We start from the raw sequence: 14428 nt of genomic DNA on the forward strand, positions 1-14428 counted from the left end.
GATAATGCAGTGTTAGGTGTCTGTATATGAGTGGGTGTGTTTTGGGTGCTCTTATGATGGGTGCACACTGCAAAATGAAATATAGGCAAAGAGGGGTAACGTTATAAGTGATGCACTGAGTTTAGATTAATGAAGAATGTGAGTTCCATTTATCAGTGTTAGCAGTAGCTTTTTTGAGAAAGGTAGATAGTTTTTCCATAGTTACTTGTTCAATTATTAAGTATTTTCATAATGTGGTATTAAATTGAGTTTAAACATTTCTGTCACCTCCTATTTTTTTTTCTAAATTAAAATGCAGAACAGGTTCTCGGTTTGACAGTACATTAAACCACTGGCACTAGTTCAGCGAGTGCTTCCAAATGAAAAATACCTTAAGAAGACCAAAGGCTGAGTTATTGAGAGAAGACTTTAAAGACATTGGATATAGAAGTTCTATAGTACAGCTACTATATATTTGAATTTGTTTTCAGAAGTACTGTAGGTGACAAACTATCAAACAAGTTAAACAGAAATTTAAGGTTGGTTCTTTAAGAACATGGTGTGGTAGTCCATCTCATAATTGAGCAGATCCATCTATTCAGAGATGTGGACTAACACCGAATCAGGACTTTACTAACAGGTGATAGACGAGCAGCAGTGATGCACAGCTACACCACTAGGTGGTGGCAAAGCTTCAAGCATGAAGGTATGTTGGCTGAATCTAACACAGGGACCAACCAGACAAGTGCCCCTTTTCCACCGCCAAGCCAGCCCTACTCTACTCGGTTCGATATAGTGCGACACTACATGGCACGTCACGGCACCAGTACCATTTCCTTTTCCACACAAACCGTGACCTTGAAGTGGGCGGAGTTGGCCCGTTCACCACTAACGTGACATCGGTTTCAGGTGACTACAAAGTGCCACGCCGCGGTTAGTCAAAAGTAAACACGACGATGGAGTGTAATGTGTAATGCAGTTGACAATTCATATTGTTTAGTTAAACCAAGCTCTTTATTAAAAAAGACAGTACAAAAGTAAACAGCAGGAGTTGTCAGGTACAGATACAGGCGTCGACGCCAGTGTTGGTGCCGGTGGAATGCAGATAGCAGCTGTTGCCTCAGCTGCAGATTGCGATGCCAATGTCGGTTCTGAAGCCTGCGGGATTGGAGGATCTTCGCTGACCTCAGCAACCGAACACTCATCGGTTGCACAAACCGAGTCTTGAGGGAAAAAAAATAAAAAGTGTGAACATACGAAACGCATACACGTAACCGCATAGGTGAGACACTGTGCTAGCCTTCCAAAACAGCGTTGTTTGCTAGCTCACTCAGAACAACTTACACGAGACACCTGTGTAACTTTTTACACAAGTTAAAGACTGAACATGTATTTGTTACGATATAAAACATGCATTTGTTAAGATATAAGCGTTGCACCAAGGGGATAAGAACAACACTTACCATTTTCCATCGCCTCCAACAAAGACGTTGCCGTATCCACGCCACTCTCTCAGTTCGCCGGGTAGTGACCGTAAATGCCGTCCATTTGGTCGAACCACTTCCATGTCTTTCTGTTTGACCCACTCCGGCTGTTGTGGTCCTTTACCTGCTCTTCAGCTTCTTCAGTTTGTCTCAGCACTGCTATGAATTACGGTGATAACCATGGCTAGCCATCAGCTTGGCTATCTCCTGGAACACCTTTTCGCTCCGTCCAGTTCCTTCTGTATGCGGTCCTCGGCCACCACACACAGAAAGGTCTGCACCTCGCTCATCGTCCATGGGTTGGCTTTCCTTCTCTGGTCTTCCATATTCGTAGTTCTGTTTACTCTCTGTTGCTCTCGCAGGTGTGTTTTCATACATGGCGGGTGATTATTTAAAGCTCCCCGAGCTTCGTCACGTGTATGACGTCATTTCACGTGACCAATCAGTGGACAGCACTGATCACGTGACGTTTTAGTATTGGCTAGTACCGACTTGACCCACCTCTGAAGCAGGTACTAGCCGGTACTAAAAAAAAGCTCCCAATCAGGGTAGAGTCGTACCGTGTAGAGCTGTACTGGTACAAAAATGTTCGGTGGAAAAGGGGCAAAGGTGTTTCAGCTAATGCAAATGAACAGAAACACAGTCTGTGGTAACCTTAGGAACGACATACTCCAAGGGCCAGAAGAGAGAGGAGTTGGACCATTATGGTACTGATAGAAGACCCCTGCACACACACCGTTTCAGAAAAGAAAAAGATTTAAGAAATTTAGAAAAGATACTTTTTCAGTTTGGGATAAGAAAGTAGAACTCAAATTTTTGAGTATTTGTGCACACTGCAAAGCTGGATAACCAACAGAGGTGAGTAACACTGTTAGGGCCTAATGCTATTGACTGGTCCTCCACTGGCGACCTTTCTGCTCCCAGATTCATAGATGTTTAGGCTAAAATGTCAAACCATAACTGAGTTCAGTCAAATGATCATTATTCACAGGACAAAAATGCTTTAATACATCTGACAACTGTTATCAAATATAACAGACTAAATTAAAAGGAGATCATCATTCTGAGAAGCTCAAGTGGTGGCTTACTAATGCTTTCTGGAAACTGACATGTAGTGTGAAAATCACCAATCATTCAAGATTTGAATTGAGTGCCAGTAGAACTGAATAGCATTTACTTGATAACTGTTGCATAAATATTCATTTATCTTACCTAGATTAAGCAAGACAGATTTGACACATTGTTTTTACATATAGTAATTTACAATTGAATTAAATCAACTTGTTTTTCCTTATTATAAATATTCCCTGTTACATTTTTACTTTCATCCATTGTATTGGACATTTTGTGAAAAAATTGTTTCTGGACAATAAAAACTTTGTCCCCATGGTATCAAAGAACTGCCAGTTGTACACACAATGTCTGATCAGCCAACACTTACATCAAGACTATAATATCTACCTGGGGGAACTATTGTTTTTATTAAACTTTTCTGAAACAGTGGAAACAATTTTAATTTATCATGTGGTGCTGCAGGGCTAGAGAATAACATGAATTGCCATGAATAACACTAATAGGATCAAAAACAACACAACAATCAATAAAAGTGGTATTTTTGTTAATTTGAACCTTACCTGCATGAGTATGCATACTAAATTAATTAGTTTATCTGTCGACTCATACACCAATATAAAAGTTATGTCACTCATTAAAAAGAACAGAATGTTTAATCATATCTATTAAATGTCATGCAGACAAAAACATTCATAAATTAATACAAATTTAGGAGGCCAGGAAATTGATCAAATGTAGACATTTTCTTTAAGGTCCACTGTGAGGGATAAAGTGATATCTAGTGGTGAAGTTGCAGGCTGCAACCAATTGAGAAATGCTATTCCCTTTCCAAAGATTAGGGAGATAAGCTTTTAAAGTTTTGATGACGCAGAACCATTTTAAAGAGCAGGCTTACGATTGAGGTCAACTCAGAAAAAAATGAAGTCATCACCTGTTTATGAATGGGTTGCTACTGTAGCCGGAGTGATTCGACTCTGGCTAAAAGTGTTCCTCTCTGCATTGTGTTGTGAATATGGAAACGAAGACAACCTCTGCTTGCCAGCCAGAAGAAGGGGGGTTTATTCTGTATGTGATCAAATATATTAAAAGTAAGGCCACTTCGCCGCCTCTCACACACACAGCTACTCAGCGATCCCGGAGACCAACTGAAAAGATTCGCGCAAATTCAACAAAACAATCAAGACAAATAATACAAAGTTAAACAATACAATGAAACAAAAATAAAAGGGAGCACACATACCTGTATGTGAACAAATATATTAAAAGTAAGGCCACTTCGCCGCCTCTCACACACACTGTAAGGAACAGCTTCGGTGATGACACGCTGATTGTATATATACTGGCCTCATCCTCCGGTCAGAGAAGATGCAACAACTTCTTTCCTTTAGATGATATTTATTGAAATGGCTATCCGAATGAACAGGACTGATTGTACACCGAGGTTTGTATGTGTGAGTGTGGTTTGTGATATCTGTAAACAGAACAACAATAACAAATCAGCATCATTAATAATTAACCTGCTATACAGTGACATTTATGGTAAAATAACATGAATTGCAATAGACATGAATAAAGTGTTGTACTACAAATCACAGATAGGGTCAGAATAGGACCATTAAACAACGCGGTGGCCTGATGCAAGCGACAGTTCACGTGACCAAGCTAAACAGAGACAACCCGTCTGCTATCGGTAGGATCAATTTGACACGCAAGCATCAATATAATCGCTACAGCCTCAATGAACGACAGCTATATAGCTACACAAACGCTGACAGAGAGAAATAAATGTATATTTAACTGAGTTACATGTCGAGTCATCCATGTTTCATTGGGTTAAGTTAAAGACATGCTAAATGGTAACTAACAAACAAAATGAGCATATCATCCTGATAATATTAACGTCTCACATCGAGTGATGATGAGTGAGTGATGAAGAGTGTCCCTGTGTGTGTGTGTGTGTCACACGTGCGGGGGTTCCAAAATTAAATATTGATCAGTAACACCAGCAAATGATTCCACTGTTGAGAAATGGCAGGCACCAAAAAGTTGGGATTCACAGTTAAATTTATTGGAGATCAAATTAAAAGACAATGGACTCAAACCAAATAAAAAAGGCAAAAGCTAAAAAAAATAATAATAAAATGTGTCAACCAGAAATAATTCAAAGCCATATGTTAAAACCATTCAAATATAACAAATAAAAGAGGATAAAAGAAATGTAGAAGGCTAAATGGATAAAATGTAGCAGTCAAAGGGTCTTTAAATGGTCTTCAAGGTCCAGTACGCTGTCATTTGTCAAGTAGCCGGGTCGTGGAGTTCTCTTGGTTCTGTGTACTCAGGTGACATCCTCGCACAGCGTGATCACGGGCTGCCACTGCACCTCAAAGCATAAGGAGAGTACTAAGCTTTCCAGTAACGATAAGGACAGGAAAAATACATTAAACGATCAAGAGAAGGAGAAAGTACTTTCCTTGACCACTTGAACACAGGTCGTTGTGTTAAGACTTTGTCGTCGTCACCTCGCCGCCGTCCTGGGCTGAAACCCCTGCTCATATCTGTGTAGCCGACGGCAGGCTCCAGTTTAACCCATTTGGCCCCAGCGAAGGTGTGGTCGTCTTCCTTTCACTCCATTCTCCTTGTCGTTCTCATGGTCCTGCAGTCGTTCCGTTGCCGTTCCTGCGGTGCTGCTGTCCTTCCTTCCTTCCTTTCTTTCTTTCTTCCTTTCTTTCTTTCTTGTTCCCCTGTGCCGGTTCCCCCTTTACCGGGCCTACATGCCATGCCGTTCCTTTCCTTCGTCCCCCGTTTTCCTCCTCCTTCTGTGTCCAACCTCCCACCTTATATCCAGTCTGTCAATCTGTGAGCGCACCTGATGTCCATTTCCCATTACTGGCGCTCCTCTGCGTAAGCCAGTGAGACGGGGTGAGGGTGTGGTCAGATCAAGCACTTCAGTCAGTTAATAAAAGTCAACATAAAAATATCAATGGCATGCAAAGTATTCACCACACATCATGCAACACACAAAACAATCTTAAAAGTCACAGATGCTGCATGCTTGAAAATAACTCAAATACATCATAAAAAAACACAATAAAAAGCCTTGATCTACCAGTTGACGTGTGTGTGTGTGTGTGGCACCAGTTTTCATGCATCGAGGTCGGGGATGTGTACCATCTGTAGAAATCTAGAACAGAAAAAATAAATGCAAAACATTAACAGTTGACACTTTTTGTAATATGATACACAGTATGCACAACCATTCAATTAGCTTGAGATGATAATGATTAAATGATTAATTATCAAGCAGGGCTCAAGTAGTCACAGGAATGCACAGCAAAATCATTACCTCACTTCTTGTCCCTGTCTCTGTGCTGTCCTCCTCTCCCTCTTCCTTCTCTCTCTGTTTCTATACCTCTTCTTCTGCTTCTCTCTCCCTGGAATGTCCATGTGTCTCTGGCCTTACTGTCACTATCTTCCTGCTTCTTTTTTCCTGTTTATTTATCTTCTTATGAACACTGAACAGGTGGCACTTTCTTCTCAAACAAATTTGAGCTTTCTCACTTTGGCCTCTGCAAACCTGCTTATAACCGCATCCATATCAAGGGATTGTTGGACCTCATGCTCAATTGAGATGGTTGCAAGGGCAGACAGCCTATCCTGGGCCATTGTAGATCGCATGTATGTTTTCAGGCGTTTCAGGGTAGAAAAGCTTCTCTCACCTGAAGCAACAGTGTTAGGGAGAGTAAGGAGATGTCTTAGGGCTATGCTGACATTTGGATAAATGTCTAAGACATTCTCCTTGTAAATGTAGTCTAACATTTGAAGTGGAGATGTGATGTGTGGAGGGAAGGACCGGACAGCTCCTTTGAGCTCCATCTTCAGGTCCTCTGCTTCCACATCTCCTATTGCTTCCTCCAGTTTTCTGCAGCAATCATGAAGCTTCCCTCTCTGAATGGTGCTTCTCAATAGGTCAGATGAGTAAAGGAACCCATAAAGGTCAAAGAAGACCTGCATGTTAGAGAATCGTTCTCTTAAAGTTGCACTGGCTGTGTCAACAAGATGGAGAAAAAGCTCTCTTTTGAAGAGCTCCTCTGGAGTAGACATATCCTCATCTCTTCCCTCATAATCAAACTGCCTCTTCCTCTTTCTCTGTCGCACAACAGGCCAGCTGATCTCCACCTCCATCTTCTCTGCCACTTCCCTGGCATCTATTTGTGCAGAATTAAAGCCACATTCCCTATATTCTTCCAGATAGTCTGACACTGCCATGACCTCTCTCCTTAGTGTCTCAATAGACACACTGGGGCTCTGCAAGATTTTACTGACGCGATTTATGTGGTATAACACGTCGTACCAAACAAAGGTGCTCACCACGAATGACCACTTCATTATGTTCTCCTTGAGGCTATCAGCAGTGGAGGTGCATTCTGGATCCTTCTTCAATGTTGCATGCATCTGCACAGCTGTCAATGCATCAACAATCTCAGGAAGTTGGTAGCGCACAGCCTTGACAGCATCCACACGGCACTCCCATCTTGTAGTGGACAAGGCCTTGACTGACAAATCTTTCACATGCTCCTGAAGGATGGTCCAACGCTGAACAGAGCCACTAAACAAATTGTACAGCCTTTGTAGTGTGCCAAAGTATCCCAGAGAAATGGGTGAGGACTTTGCAGCATCCCCCACCACCAGGTTTAAGGTGTGGCTGCCACATGGCACACACAGTTCTTTGGGGTTGAGTTCCAGCATCCTCGCCTGGACACCCTGTGTTTTGCCTTGCATATTGCTGCCATTATCGTAAGATTGACCTCGGCAGTTGGAGAGGTCCAACCCCAATCTTTCCAGGTGTCCCAGAAACAGCTGCAGAAGACCTTGGCCAGTGGTGTCATCTGCCACAAGAAATCCCATGAAGTGCTCATGGATAGAAACGCCCTTTGTGAGCTCACAATTCGCAGCAGCACTGATAGCTGCTCATTGTGGCTTACATCTGGAGTGCAGTCCATGATGACTGCATAGTATTTGGCCCTCTTCACACGCTCCACTATAGTATCAGTGGTGCACTGGGCAACTAGGCATATTAATTCATTCTGTATGCCTTTGCTCAGGTAGGTATCGGCAATCTGTTTCTCTTTAATTTTCCAGAGATGCTCCTTCATCACAGGGTCAAATTTGGCCATTAACTGTACTTGCCCCAGGAAATTTCCATTCCCATGCTCATACAACTTCTCCCTGTGCCCTCTAAAGGCCAGATTATGCTCAGCTAGATGGCAAACGATAGCAAGTAACCTTTTCATAACTTCTTTGCATCGAATGACATCAGCATTGATGAGATTCTGTGTCCCCTGATCTGTAGCTGTGCCACTTTGAAGGCGTGCATTCAGTGTGTGCCAGGCATCCATATTCTTGATATGTTCAGCAGACCTCTCGTGGTACTTGAGGTGAGCCTGGAGATTTTTCCAATGACTAAAGCCGTTGGTGGAGCTCAGCTGTGTATCTCCCTTGCCAAAAAGTCGGCAACAAAAACACATGGCTGTGTCCTTCGCCTTGCTGTACACTAGCCACGTCCTGCCTATCCTTTCTCCATTCTTCATCTGCATATAGTAGTTAGCAGTTGTGAACCGCCGACCCTTCGCATTTCGGGGGAATTCTGACTTGCTGCATGGGCCCTCTTTTAACCAATTTGCACCGTTCCCTGTCACTGACTACTGTGGGCCACAACGCCGGGTCATCACCAACAACAACATTACTTTCTTCTGGGTGGTCAGAAACGAACGGCACCAGTAGGCCTACTCACCGCATCCTCCACTGCATTTTCGTCATCTTCTTTGTTGTTGTTATCATTGTTTAGCTCCTCTCCTCCTCCTCCTCCTGTAGGATCAACAGCCGGGCCCGGCGGCACCTCCTCGTCCTCCTCCTCCACCAAAACATTTGGGTCCGGTGGTGTTGACACGCTAAAAAAGCTTGTCAGTTTCGGAAGAAGATCTGTTTTTAGTCTAGCCTCTTCCTTTTTTCGTCTTTTTTGTAGGGCCACTTGGATAGTGGCGCTTCATGTTGCTAATTCAAGTTCACCCACTTGTACACTTCATTCATTTCACCTAACTTCGGTCTTTCACAAGCAGCGCATTCGCGGTGGCACCCGCTGCGCATATGTGCGCAGCACTGCTCAATCACAATGCGCTCTGAATGCACTGCTCATTTGAGCTGCGCAGAAATGCGCTGGCATGAACGTGGCAAATGTTTTGGAACTGTCGTCTAGCGCACATGGCATGGATGGAATATTCCATTTTAACGCGAATAAGAGGGTGTGTGCACGTAATCTGTATTTCTTTGTAATTTATTGTGTTGTTTTTGTTTCCAATTTAAACATACAAAAATCACCATTTATGAACGCACTATCTGTGAATTACTGTCCAAAGGGCCCCAATTACCAGCTGTAGGCCTATGGGAAGTTTGCAGCTAGTCAGGGGGCCCAAGGCGGTTGCCTAGCTATGCTTCTATGCAAAGACCGCCTCTGTGGACAAATATGAAGAGAGCACTGACGATCGGTAGAAGATTAAGGTGCTGTTTACACATACCCGGGTATTTTGATAAACGAAGACCTTTCCCTTCGTTTGTGCCTTTCGTTTATACACAAACAGAGTTTTTTCCTCCAAAAACGAGGCGTAAAAAAATCTCCGGCAAAAGTGGAGATTTTTTAAAAACTCTGTTTAGCGTTTGTGTATAAACTGGTTGAAAGAGACAAAAACGGAGTTTTGGGCAATATCCGCGGTAAAAGACCGACGTCCATTGTTTATCTGGCAAGCATGGAGGTACAAGTAATAGCAGCATTTCTGTTTTTAAGAGCTGTAGTCGCTTGTGTGCTTTTGAAAATTAAAGTCATACAGTGTATTGACCAACAAAGACGCATTAGGGCTCGGAGGGCAGCAATTGCGGAGCTTCTTTTGGCAGACAGAGCCCGGCCATTCCACCGCCAGCGACGGCGATTCTGGGTTAGACCCGGACGGACTGCTATGTGGTGGGAAAATTTTGAAAATGGCCTTGTTGTCCTGGAGGAATGGAGGGGAAATTTCAGGATGTCACGATTCTCACTCCTTTCCCTAGCAGAAATGTTCTCTATTAGGCTTCTGATTGGCTTGTGTGGAATTCTCATTGTTCTAACACTGCCACCGTCAGGCTTGGCGTAATTTAACAGCTCTTGATAGCGTATTTATGCTGATCAATGTAGATGTGTTTTTTTTTTTAAAACGGGGCTGTGTGCACCTAGTTATTTTTGCAAACGAAGGTTAGAAAATATGCGTTTATCAAAATACCCGGGTATGTGTAAACAGCACCTAACTCAACAAGCCAAATACACAGAAAGTTTTATGAGACACACTGCGCATGCGCAAAAGTCTCCGCATGAAGCAACCTGCCGTGACGTCTACTCCTTTACGAAGGGAATTCACAACACACACCTTTAAAAGAGATAGAAAACAGAAACGGTTGGAGAGGATATGCACGCGCAGTTAGCTTGGCTCGAATCTAACTGACAAACTGCAAAGTGCCATACACAAATATACTAATACATACACACATTAATACACAGCTCGCAAACAAAGGAACAAACACTTGTGACCTGCACAAAATAACATTAACATCTCAATTTAGCATTTTTAACTTATTTCAACAACTTATATACAGAACCACTCTGTCATCTTACAGCTACTCAGCGATCCCGGTGACCAACTGCGAATTGACAGGATGTGACATCACCCATAAGTTCCGGTAACGCAATAAAAACAAAATCAACAAAATAAAAGCTCCCAATAAAAAAATATTACAAAAACAATTTAAATCAACAACAAAATGAGAACAAGAGAAAACTGGATTTATGATGAAATTAACAAAAAAAAATATTAGCTGGTTACATCGGTTACACTACTTTTTGCTGTCTCATGAGCTACCACATAAGTTGCCTCTACTACAACATCACAGATTTTTGCAAGACTTACGAAAACTGATTTCTTGACAGTTGCTATTGGTAAAGACGTAGTCTTAATGAGTGATATTTGTGTCACTATTTGAGATAAAGCATGTAACATGAAAACAGTTTTGTTGGGAATTTTACCGTGTTTAAGTACAGTAGCCTATATGTGAGCACTTACACAATGACATAACAGCTGTTTGTTAGCTTTTATCAAATCAAATCAAATCAAATTTATTTATATAGCACATTTCATGTACAAACAATTCAAAGTGCTTTACATAAAATAAAAGCTTTGCAGCAGGGAGTGGAAGAAGCATTAAAAATACATAAAATAATATAAAGAGAAACAAATAAAATAATTCAAATGAATTTAAAAACAAGCAACAGTCTAGATAAGTTAAAAGATACCGTGCAGATTTTATGCATAGACACATGAGAAAATAAATGTTTTTAACCTACATTTTTAACCTGTCTACATTTGGTGAAAGTTTAATCTCCACTGGCAGTTTGTTCCACTTGTTTGCAGCATAACAGCTAAATGCTGCTTCTCCATGTTTAGTCTGGACTCTGGACTGGACCAGCTGACCTGAGTCCTTGGATCTAAGAGCTCTGCTGGGTTTATATTCTCTGAACATATCACAGATGTATTTTGGGCCTAAACCATTCTGGGATTTGCAAACCATCAGCAGGCTTTTAAAATCTATTCTGTGACTGACTGGAAGCCAGAGTAAAGATTTTAAAACTGGTGTGATGTGTTCAGATCTCTTAGTCCAGGGGGGTATTCCTAGAAGCTGGCTTAGCAGAAAGCCTGGCTTGTTTCGCTACTTCTGGCTAAATTTAGCGAGAGTTCCGTTCCATAAAGGTGGCTTATTTGAACGCCCGCTGAGTAACCATGGTAGTTTATGCTGCTGAACTAGCCTGCTCCCGGGCAGGCTAAAGTTGAAGCTTAGCTTAGCTGCAACTCAAAAAATGTCCGACCGGCTGAAACAGACTCCGGAAAGAAATGTTCACCAAGAATTCTGCGCTCCCCCAACTCATGTCTTGTCTAAAAAACTAAGCAAAAACTGTGGTTATCATATCACCACTTTCACTGTCTCGAAAAATCAATCAGTCGGTGCCAGTGCAACTAAAGAAACGCTACTATACACACGTATTGAACATGAAATTAAATGAGAGAGAACATGGTATTAATTAAAACTAATCAATACCTAATAAACATCCGATCTACACCCACGTAGGACCAGACTCAGAAAAATGGGGGACAGGTAATAATGTTAATGATACAAATTATTGAAAGCTCCTTTCAAAACAGTCAAGGACACTGTACAAACAAGATATTAGATAAAACACAGGAATTAAAACATCATACCATATTAAAAATATGACCTCTGTCCTTTCAGGCTGCTGCTCCACATTTACAGTAGCCGATAATGTAAAACAACCTACTGGCTGAAGTATTTGCATTAAGTTCATCATCTCCCTCAGGCTTCCCTAATGTTATCGGTGCACTACACTGTACCCATGTACGCATCCAAGGCAAGGCAATGTGTAGAGCACAATTCGTACACAAGGCAATTCTAAGTGCTTTACAGCTACATAAAATCACAAGAAGGCAATAAAATCATTCCAAAAAACAAAAAAATCATTAATTAATTAATTTAAAAGTGAAGAGTGCAGATAAAATACTTTCAGGTGTCATATGCACATCTAAATAGAACTGTTTTCAGTCTGGATTTAAACATTGTCACATTGTCCAGGCCCCTGATGGACCCGTGGAGGCTGACTATGTAAACCGAAAATTTTTCCATATCCTAAATGTACAGGTACACTTGGGGATAATTGTCCATAGACTCTGAACTGGATTTCTCATTTTGAAAAATACCACATCAACCCCTTTGAGTAATGCTGAGCAATGTTACATTTATGCCATGTGAAACCAAGTACCTCATCATTGACTCCTATCCTCCGTGCATACAGATGATCTGTGATGGTCATTTCATTTCCAACATTGAGGCTAAATGGCCGGGATCAGTTCATGATTCTAGGATCTTCCGAGCATCCTCACTGGCACAGAGGTTTGCACAAGGCGCAAGAGTTTTACTTACCTGAAGGAGTGTACTTTTGAAGTAAGGTGTAGCATAGACAGAATTTTGGTAATCTAATGAGAGGTCAGGTGTAGAGGTCATCTTAAAGATGCACTGAAACGAATGTTCATCTATCATTCAAATGAAATTTTTGTCTTTTTCTAAAACCATCAATCCAACTTGAACTAAATTTTCCGGGCATAACTTGTTAAAACGGCCATTTAAAAGTGTGAATTATGTGGCCTTTGGTGCGAAATTGGCCACATGACCGTGACGTCATAGGGTTGACTCCCTTATTTGCTAGTATGGCTGGCTGCGATAATAACATACATTTGATGGACCTATATCTCATAAAGGAACCAAAATTCTGATACAAACATCAGCAGGTTGAAAGAACACACCTCTAACATTATGTGGAAAAACTTTCGTTGAATTTAAGCCACACAAATCGATTTAATATCTATATTGTAGAGGCTCTCTGCACCTCCCGTATGGGTAATGGAAATGAAAGAAAGTTACCATTTTTGGCACAGGATCGACAGGCACAAAACAGTCATCGCTCCTACTACACGCTGATTATTATTAAGATGTTATCAATCAAATGACACAATAGTGTATGTTTGCTGTGATAAACTGGAAAAGATTTGAACATGCCGGTTTCGCAGATATGGCATTCTGCTGCGCTGTCTTTGACACGATGAAACCTAACGAAGGGGCACTTTGAAATCCAGCCACTTAAAAAAAACGTATGTGATAATAACATGGTTTTAATATAAGCTTAATAAACAATGGCGTGGATTAACGGGTCGGAGATCCTCCAGTGCGCGGCCCCGTCTGCGGATCCTCACGGGTCGGCGGCAGGGAGATGGGCACCCGGCCTCGGCACGACTGACAGCAGCCATCGGTAGGACTGATCCACGGAGCCTCGGATGTCGTAGCCGGCGCAATCACCGGAGAGACCAGACAGCAATTCTAGCTGGATATGTGTGTAGACCGAAGAGCAGAGCGAGCAGTCCCCTGCTTCCGAGCAGCAATTCAGGTGCAGCTATCGGCAGGCGGCAGCACGCAGTGATACGATCCACCGTGCTCTCAGCCAATAGCAGTGTGTCGACACTTGCCTCTCAGAAGCGAACAGTAAGCGAACATTATTATATATAAAAAAAAACAAGTCCAGTAATGTCCGATCTGGAAATTTCAGACTCACCTGTCTTCGCGCCCGAGCAGTAGTTCGAGCAGGGACAGTCTCCGTCGGCACACCAGGTCCAGCGATGTCAATAGTTGGAACAGCTTCAGCTAAAAGACGTCTCCTATTCCCAACCATTCCCGCGATCTCCACATTTTTAGTGAAACAGTTGTGATGGAAATGTACGGAGCACAACACGGATGTTGAGGACACTTCAAAATCACGACGATGCCTCCGTACAAACTGTATCCACCGTGCTCTCGTCTTTGCCTTCTCCTTGTCAGCCTCAGTTCCAGTAGTTTTTGGTTTGGGAAACATGTGCAGAGAGATCCCTTCAGTGAAGCTGTTATTTTTGCAACTAACACCATTTGTTCCTCCAGCAACACAATATTTTCTGCCGTGCTGTGATGTCTTAGCCATAGATGCCGCCATTACAGTTAGACTACGAGAACTTCTGTGTCAACCCTATGACGTCACGCATTAAAAAAAGAATTCGCACAAAAAGACAAAATGTGGCTCCTTTTGAGCCCGTTTTAACATGACTTCCCGGATAAATTATTATCCAGACAATATCTCATTTTAATCGCAAGGCTTGGAACCTTTAGAATCAGCAGCAAAAACTGTGAAATTCCAACAATTAAAATTCGTTTCATAAGCACTT

This window comes from Odontesthes bonariensis, chromosome 15, assembly GCF_027942865.1.
Source record: "Odontesthes bonariensis isolate fOdoBon6 chromosome 15, fOdoBon6.hap1, whole genome shotgun sequence".
NCBI classification, from domain to species: domain Eukaryota; kingdom Metazoa; phylum Chordata; class Actinopteri; order Atheriniformes; family Atherinopsidae; genus Odontesthes; species Odontesthes bonariensis.